Source organism: Ambystoma mexicanum, chromosome 6p (assembly GCF_040938575.1).
Source record: "Ambystoma mexicanum isolate Mex_15411 chromosome 6p, UKY_AmexF1_1, whole genome shotgun sequence".
Taxonomy (NCBI): domain Eukaryota; kingdom Metazoa; phylum Chordata; class Amphibia; order Caudata; family Ambystomatidae; genus Ambystoma; species Ambystoma mexicanum.
In genome coordinates this window covers 225,254,269-225,263,943 of record NC_090935.1, presented here as the reverse complement: position 1 = coordinate 225,263,943, position 9,675 = coordinate 225,254,269, and the positions used below count along the sequence as shown (strand labels likewise).

General features: G+C 51.0%; 1 protein-coding gene across 4 annotated transcripts in view; it reads left to right on the top strand.

Annotated features, from left to right (window-relative positions):
* Nucleotides 1-2,638: 2,638 nt before the first annotated feature.
* The window catches only part of FDX2 (ferredoxin 2), a 503,503-nt gene continuing 496,466 nt past the window's right edge, over nucleotides 2,639-9,675 (top strand). The window contains exon 1 of one of the 4 annotated variants that reach the window (XM_069626907.1): nucleotides 2,639-2,946. The gene's annotated coding sequence lies outside the window, so the exon portion shown is untranslated. The remainder of the gene's footprint in view (nucleotides 2,947-9,675) is intronic. The other 3 variants (XM_069626909.1, XM_069626908.1, XM_069626906.1) reach the window with 3 other exon arrangements.

The window sequence follows — 9,675 nt, the reverse complement described above, 5'->3', positions numbered from 1 at the left end:
ATGTGCCCGACCACCTCCCTCGAGAGCCACACCAATGTGCCCCCACCACCTCCCTCCAGAGCCACACCAAAATACCCCGTCCCACTTCCCAACCCACACCTAGATGACCCATGCCACCCTCCAGACACACTGTGCCCCATCTCTCCCTCCAGAAACAAACCCATGTGCCCCACCACCTCCCTCCACAGCCACACCAAGATGCCCCGCCCAACATCCTAACCTACACCTAGATGACCCATGCTACCCACCAGACCCACTGTGCCCCATCTATCCCTCCAGAAACACACCCATGTGCACCATCCTTCCGCCAAGATCCACACCAATGTGCCCCACCACCTCCCTCCAGAGCCACACCAATGTGCCCCCACCACCTCCCTCCAGAGCCACACCAATGTGCCCCCACCCCCTCCCTCCAGAGCCACACCAAGATGCACCATCCCACCCTCACCTAGATTACCCATGCCACATCCAGACCCACTGTGCCCCATCTCTCCCTTCTGAAACCCGCCCATGTGCCCCATCCATCCCCCCAGACCCACACCAATGTGCCTCATCCCTCCCATCAAACCCATACGAATGTGCCCCCACCAACTCCCTCCAGAGCCACACCAATATGCCCCATCCTACCCTCCCAACCCTAGATGACCATGACACCCTCCAGACACACTGAGCCCCATCTCTCCCTCCAGACCCACACCCATGTCCCCCAAACCCACACTACTGTCCCTATCCCTCGGCTCAGACCCACACGTTCCTATCCCTCCAGCCCTACACCAATGTGCCCCTTCCACCAGACCCACACCAATGTGCCGCTTCCTGCCAGACCCACACAAGCATACCCCTATCCATCCAGACCCCAAGATGCCCCATCCCTCCCTCTATACCAATACCATAATGCCCCATCCTCCCTACACATAGCAAGATGCCCCTTCCCCTTGCAACAGATGCCCATGTGCCGATACTGAATCACACGCAGATAGCCCCAGCCAACCCCCTCTAAAACCACCCATCCTAGTATGCCCCAGACCAATGTGCCCCATCCTCTCCTTCCAGACCCACACCAATATGCAGCCATCCCTCCCCAGACCAATGTCCCCGTCCCTCCCATCAAACCCAAAAAAAATGTGCCCAGCCCCCACATCAAACCCACACCAATGTGCCACAAGACCAACACCAACGTGCCCCTATGCATTGCAGACCCCACCAAGATGCCACCATCCCTCCATTTACACAGCAAGATGCCCCCATCCTGCCCACCAGACCTACACCTAGATGAACCACCCCCCCAATCCCACAATGTGCCCCCATCCAAAGCCACACCAAGATGCCCCGTCCAACCCACACCTAGATGACCCATGCCACCCTCCAGACCCACTGTGCCCCATCTCTCCCTCGGAAACATATCCACTGTCCCCCATCTCTCCCTCGTAAACATACCCATGTGCCCCATCCCTGCCCCTAGCCCACACCAATGTGCCCCATCCCTCCCATCAAACCCACACCAATGTGGCCCCACCCCCTCCCTCCAGAGCCACACCTAGATGACCCATGCCACCCTCCAGACCCACTGTGCCCTATCTCTCCCTCCGGAACACACCCAGGTGCCCAGTCCCTACCCCCAGACCCACACCAATGTGCTCAATCCCTCCCATCAAACCCATACCAATGTGCCCCCACCCCCTCCCTCTAGAGCCACACCAAGATGCCCCATGCCACCCTCCCAACCCACACCTAGATGAACAATGCCACCCTCAAGACCCACTGAGCCCCATCTCTCCCTCTGGAAACACACCCATGTGCCACATGCCTCCCCCTAAACCCACACCAATGTGCTCCATCCCTCCCATCAAACCCACATGAATGTGCCCCACCACCTCCCTCCAAAGCCACACCAAGATGCCCCATCCTACCCTCCCAACCCACACCTAGATGGCCCATACCACCCTCCAGACCCACACCCATGTCCCCCATCCCTCCTCAGACACACACCAATGTACCCCAACCCTCCCTGCAAACCCATACCACTGTCCCTATCCCTCCCCCCAGATCCACACCACTATGTTCCTATCCCTCACTCCAGACACACACCAATGTGCCCCATCCCACCAGACCTACACCAGCGTGCCCTATCCAACCATTCAGGCCCAACCAAGATGCCCCATCCCTCCCTCTAGTCTAGACCAATACCATAATGCCCCATCCTCCCTTCATAACAAGATGCTCCTTCCCCTTGCAACAGATGCTCAGCCGCAGTCGACCCCTCTAAAACCACCCATCCTAAACACACCCTCATGAAAGATTAAATTACTCTATTAGTCCCCTTTGATTAGTTAAACACCACAATCCACTGTCTCCCTGTTCCTTTTCTTAGCCCTCCATACCTTCCATGGTGAATAGCTGAACGTGATTTTTAAAATAAATGCAATTTCCCGCTTCCCTGTGGAAATCTGGTGGTTTGCAGGAACGTTCATGGTATCTCGAAAGAAAATGCTAATTGTATTTGCAGCCAGCCAACAGCACACGGATTGCAGCTGCTCCTGCAGCCTGAGCCTTGCCCAGACGAAGTCCGACGCTCCAGGATCTCATAGAAACGTTCCGGTATTCAAAATAAAATGCCCACTACAAGCCGAAAGCATTCAGTGCCCTTGCACCAGCAGCCACAGCTTTCCCGCTTCCCGAATCCCGCTGCATCCCGAGCAAGAAAGTGCCCCGGAACCGCTTCATTGCTCCGACGGAAATCGCAGGGATGACATCACAGACCACGTGTTGAAGAGTGGGCGGGCAGTTGCCATGGTCCTTTTCTCGGATGGGAACTAGTCGCTACCGTGTTGACAGGGTCGGTTTCTTGGATAGGAACTTGAAACACACAATAACCTTCGGGCTAGTCATGGGACGCACCCCCGTCTCTGTTTGCTGCACAGCGAGACAATTAAAACATAAGTGCAGGTCAGTTGCTTACTGATTAACGTATGTTGAAGTAGTTGTCTACGTCTGAAGTGATGCACTTGTGTATAAACTCACGGACAAGAGGAGTGAGTTGAAGGTGGGTTTATTAGAAAGGGGACCGCAGCGACGCTGTGGTGTTATCTCTCCTTGTTCACTCAACCGCCACCTCTACCCGAGTTGCAGTGCCTCCGCATGGGGGAGTTCTGGAACTCGCCTACACAACAGACGCGTTCTGCTAACACGCGTTTTGATAAGTGCGCCTCGTGTGGCTGTTCATTTGTGAAATTGTTGTACAATTACGCTATGATGGGGAGACATTTTTTACTTTTCAAAAGCATTGTACGCTCGTACCTAAAGACTACACGTCCCAGAATGCATCACTGTTTATGAAGAGCCAGTGCTGGATGTTTGAGGCCGAGGTGGCATGGCGTCCTCTGCAATGATTGCCAGTGTATGGCCCTCGTTTCGCTGTTAACATTTATGTTGATTATTCAAAACATTGATTGGCACCAATGCATTGCCATAATATTATTTATGATCTGCATTGAAAGGTATCGTATATGCACAGCCACGATTGGATAAGGAACGTTTACTGTAAGTACTTATGTTCTTAGGTACAGTACACCTTTCTGGCCATGCTGTACTTGACTTTGCAAGTTCGGTACATCTCTCTCTATTTTGTTATCCTGCCAAGTAACCCTTATTGTTGCAGAGATAACTTGTATTTTATTTATAAATAGCAAACTATTGTTTCAGATGATGCTAAGTTTAAGTTGCATGCAAAGTTTATAAGGTCTTACTTGGTAGGCATGTCGTTAACCCTTTAAGTGCCATGGGTTTTGCCCCCCCAGTGCCAAGGCCTTTTTTGGTGATTTCGGTATGTCGCCATTCAATGCCTTGTACTTTTTTGTTACATCAGATATCTCGGCCACATTTGGCCCCTTTTCCCCCCTCATGTAGGCGGTCGTAACACCACCCAGGAATCCTAGGTTGCTGTAGGGGGGTGAGAGAAAATAAGCAAAAAGGCGGAAAATTGTGGGTTTAAAAATTTTTTTCCAATAAAATGATGTACAAAGAAGCCTGTGTTTTTTTTCCTTGTAAGAGCTAGGAACAAATGGTTTGCTGTGCTGAATCCCCCAATTTCCTGGCTTTCAGGAACAGGGTGAGTGGAAATGAAAAAAAAATAATGTTGTTGTGGTTATCAACCGTTTTGTGAGAGGTAGGCGATTTTGGCCATTTTTGCAAATTGGACATGTGTGGACGGAATGGAAGAAAAGGGTAGGAAAGCCGAATTGGAGGACAGAAAGTCTACTTTTCAGAAATGTATGCCAAAATTCCAAGTTTAGGAAGGGGTGATTTGCGCAGGTCAGGCACCAACTAGGTAGGGAAAATTCCATAGTTTGGGGAAAAAGCAGGAAAATGACCAAAAAAAAGGTATGTGGTTGGCTTGGTACGGCAATGGTTTCTATGAATTTTGAGAAAAACAATGCTCCGCTACATTCCCCCCAGACTCTTGCAGTTAGGAGATCACACAATTTTTGTAGTGTTTCACAAAACAAGCAATGCCACAAGCCAAACACTGAGCCATGGTACACAGGAGTTTTATGCTTACGGCCTGAACAGACGTAGTTAGCATGTGTAATTCAGGAAAACCAATGTGGCGAGGAACGGCAAGCAAACATTATTCGAAAGCGCACAGGCAGACCTTTTAAAGGGTAGGTGACTTGTTCAGGTTAAAAAAGTGTATGGTGCCTAAAGCAGCGACTAAATGTAGGGCACATTTGGGAAATTAAAGGGTTGTGTGACAAAGGACACCTGCAAATGGGTCGAAACGTTATGAAAATCACAAACACAACAAATGTCACACCGTCCCGTGTTCCCACACGTGTCCCGATGAAAACGGTACCTCAGATGTGTGGGTGCAGCCAAGGTGAAAGCCTAAAACATGGCTAACCCCAAGTCTTTTCCAACAGCTGAATTTCTTAATAATTTTTTTTGTTTTTTCTTGATTTTTTTTTTCTGGAGGGCGCACCATACAGATATGGGCCTAGGGTGTCCAAGCCATCAAGGGAAACGGTGTACCCCTTGCATTTCTGAAGGAGAACACCCATGGGAATCCGCAGAGGTCTGACCTGGGCAAATCTGCCCAGAATGTATTAGCAAGAAAGCCTGGCAAAGTCAGAAATGTGGCCAAAACCCCCCCCAATTTCCGCACATTTCACTCGGCTCACCCACCGAAACACGCTGCCAACAACACATGGCCTACCTTCCCGCGTTACCACACATGTCCCGAGGATAATGGTATCTCACATGTGTGGGTGCACCTACCGGGGCGGAAAAGGGTAACCCACTGGTAACCCAAGCCTTTCGGCACAGAACATTTTGTTCATGTGGGGAACCTACAGATTTGGGCCTAGGGTGTCGAAGCCAGCAAAGAAAACAGGGAATCCCATGCATTTCTCAAAAGAGGACACCCGTGGGAATAAACAGAGGTCTGACTTGCGTAAATCGGCCCAGAATTTATTACCTAGAACCCCCGGCAAAGACCCACAAGGGAGAAGGGTGCCCAAGCCCAGGGATATTACTGCCGACTTTGCTGGAGCTCTGGCTGCCCTGCGTTACAGCTTCTCCCCACTAGGGAGTCCCGGCAGTGTGCCAATACCTCACGAAGGGATAAGCTGTAATGCAGCCCAGCCGCAACTCCTGGGCGATTGGAGGTGAAGTCCCTGACCTTGAACATCCTTGAACCATGTGGGTGTACCGTCCCCTAAGCACAGTGGCAGCTCAGGGAGCCCCGGCAGGATCCCCATTCCTCCCCGCAGGTGACACCTGTAACGTAGCACAGCCAGAGGTGCAGCTTGGGCTTGCAGACGGACAACCCACATGGGGGGCATCCGCTCCCAGGGAAACACCAATCCTCTGTTGGCATGGGGGGCAATTTGTGGCCTGCCCCTGCAATTGTGTCCCAGCTCATCAAAATATCTGCCCAGATGGCCCATTCCCACCCCTCTGACGGTGGGCCCTAACCATAGAATAATAAAAAACAGTACTTGCATAACGTTGCAGCTGCTTGCATAGAAAAAGCTGTAGCCAAAACAAAAAACGTGTTACCTACGGTCACCCCAGCAAAAACAAATCTACACTCATACTTTCCAAGCATGAACCCCCCCCTTGCAAGCCATCCCTGGTGGTCTACTGAACCTCACCCCCCTAGTGAAAACACATTTGCCCCTTCCTACAGGCAGATATTTGCCCCCAGGGAGGGCTGCATGAGGTACCCCCCATACTCCCATTTGGGGTGGGGGGAGAAGCCCACCCCAAAACGTCAGACAGGCCCCCCCCAATGGATGGGTCAGTAGGGATTGGGAACTCCGGGGAAAGATTGGCACACCAATGTGCCCATCTGCGCCAAGGCAAGTTTGGTAAACAAAGACAAAAATTGAAAATGTCAGGCTGCACTTTAGGGGGCGATGTGGGGCTCCCTAAACAGCTTGGTAATTTTGTAATGTGAAGGGGGTGCACCTCTCCACCCCCACCAAATGGAGGGGCGGCGCATCTCATGTAGCCCTCCCTGGGGGCAGATATAGGGGGCGGATGTCATGCACTCCTCCCTGGGGTCAGGTGTCCCTTCCTAGGAGCAGATGTCTACCCCCACGGACGGCTGCATGACATGGCCCCCACTCCATTGTGGTTGGGGGGCAGGGGACTACCACCCCTTCCCATTAGAAAATTCCCTGTCGGTTTGGGGAGCCCCACAGCCCTCCCTAAAATGCTATCTACCGTTTTCACTTTTTTCCTTTGGTTACCCAACTCCCTTTGGTGCAGATGGGCCCAATAGTGTGCCATTCAGCCCCCAGGGTGCCCAAAACCTACTGCCCCAACCATTGGGAGGCCTGTCCGACATTTTGTGATGGCCCTCTTCCCCCCCCCTCACAGTACCTCACAACCAAGGAAAACTCGCATTCGTGGACCCAGTTGCAACAACACTACGGAGGTAGTGCAAAAGAAGCAGATCACAGGCACGCAATGGGGCAACGACTATACGGCAAAAAGAGCGCAGAAGCCTTTCGGGACATTGGATGCTAGCGGTAAGTAGCCAAGAAGAAGGGGAGACGGCACCAAAGAAACCCACTGATTAAGTAAGAGAAAGCTTGCAGGGGGCACCAGAAGACTTCACAATCATCAAACCTACCGACGATCCCACAGCCAGCCAGTGCCCCAAAGAAACACGCACTCTGGCAGACGAAACTCAAGCCAGGCCCATAAAACCACTTGGAGAACTGAAACAAACAGCTAAATTAGGACAGAAAACTTAACAGCAGGTAGCACAGCAAGCAGAGTGGGTGCAATTTTACATCTGTTCAGAGACTGGGGTTCCAGTGTCCAGCCCGGGCAGTACGAAACACAGCCCACAGCCTTTTGAAAACCAAAAGAATTATCCATCTCACAGGGTAAACCCGCGCAGAAATGTAGAACCGGGTCCCCGTTAGCACAACAAGCAGAGCACTCCGTTAACATCGGCCCAGAACCTGCCAACACAGTTCAAACTCCGGCAGGGCCAGGGCTCCGTCTTTCATCGACGGAAGGCGATAAACCAGCACCTCACACCAGCGGCAACTAACCCGGGGAGGGAACAGGATCGGAGTGGCCGATATTTTTCGTTTCCGCGTCGCTGGCCTCCTTGGAGCTCGGAGTTTCTCACCGTTCATGGCGAACAAGGCAGTCCTGAGATCTCAACTTCTGCCACCTTGGGCACCCTCTCTGCCTCTCACCATACTCCTTTTGCTGGAGTTTTCACTGTTGGATAGCCAGCGTATTTGCAGTCGGTGGCTGGTACAAGATGGAAGCTTCTAGGAAGCCATGCCTCACGCCACGGCTCCACGCCACACCCCCAAATGAAATTGACTTTACATATGTTTTCTCTTTGTAGGTCCAGCACACATCATCTTATCATCTTATGTGGAGTGCTGGGGGGTGGGAGGGTTACCTAGTAGCCCCTTATCCTACTCTCATGTAAAAAATGTTAAGTTATCTTCACTACTGAAATGGCTGGTGGCAGTGGTTTAGTGTTCCTACTATTGTGCTTTTCTGTCGCAGGCTGAATCCTCAGCTGCAGTATGACACCCATAGGTGACCATTTTGTCAAAATGGCCTCGCTCTTCTTTTCAAGCCATTTTCTGTTTCTGAGGTCTTTCTTGGGTTTTATTCTGTGTCGAAGCCGAATTGAGACCTTTGTCCGTTTTGCCCTTGGCAGGCTTCAGTCCTGAAGCCCGCCACTGGCTCCAGTGTTTCTGGAAAGGCAGGATGTGAGGGAGGTTCTCAAAACTCCCCTGTCCTTTTGTCTGTAGGAATGCCTGAATGCAACCAGTCCTGATTGGCTGGCTGTCCTTTCGGGACAGCCACCCTGCTGTGTGCTTGACAGCCTAGGCTGTGCATGAATGGGAACACCTGCTTAAAAGGCAAGGGTTTTGGTACTAGAGCCGGTCGACCACTCGGTGAAACATATGACGAAACCGTGAACGAAGCTTGCTGCATCCTCCCGGACCTTTGAATTGCCTGGTGAAGCCCTGCTGCTTTGCTATAACTCCTTTTTCTAATCGACAAGAGAAGCTCTGGAAGGGACGGCTTCTTCCCTTGGGTTGGTGGGACCTACTAGCCCAGAGACAAACTCCATTGGCCCATCTTCCCTGACTGGTTGTATTTCTTTGCTGCTGCAGGAACCGAGTGACAGGGGTCGAGAAATCAGTAGGCGCATCTGAAATCCGACCAAAAGCTCCAAGAGTCTCTCCCAAGAAGCAGGACAACCAGAGCTCGAGTCCCCTCACCACGACTCGAGGCATGAAGGAAGCCCAACCAGTATCTGAGATCAGCAGTGGTGCGGTTTACTGCGCGCTGAAAATGCGAAGTGCTGCTGAACCAGGGCCTGTAGCTGCCAACGACCTCCAAATTGCTGCCACAGGAATTTTGTCCCCACGACTGAGGCTCAGGAACCCAGGGTCTGCACTGCTGCAACAGGACAGAATCCAGCTGGCCCACTCTTCAAACCAGAGGTACTGTTAAGGTTTGTGGTACTTACTTAATTGTCTCTTTAGCTGTGCTCGTCTCAGTTGAGACTTGCATTGGTTACTTTTGTTGGCGTTGATTCAAACTCTGCTTTTACAAGTGTAACAACTTTTGACCCTACAAGTGATTTTTACAAAACTCTCTAACTTTTATCTAAGAAGTGCCTCAGCGCCATAGACTGTGCCACACTTGACTTTGCATGTCCTTGCTCCCTGCAGACTAGTCCATTGATTTTGATAGTTCTGTCCTTCAGAGGTGGTAACTTGCTTTAGACTGTTATTGCTGGGAAAGGCTTGTCTAGACTGCATTGGAAGATTTAAGTAAACTCACATGCCCAGAGAACCTGTTTAACCCTTTTCCGTCCTTTAACCTTTCCTTTCTGCAACCTCAGAATCTGCAAAGCATAACTAGTGATATATAAATGCCATTACTGTCCTTGTGAATGAAGTCCCCTCCAGGTATATGAATTGTGTAATAAGCATATTCAAAGAGTTACGACTAACTGATGCTGATTCTGAAAAGTATTCTTTTTTTTTATAACTTTATTTTAAATCAAGGCAGAATGATAAATACAGACATTATATGCAAGGGTTATCTCAGCAAGTTGACCCCCAGTCTTTAGACCCCCCCTGTGTCTTCTCTCTCTGTCCTCCTCCCTGGATTATC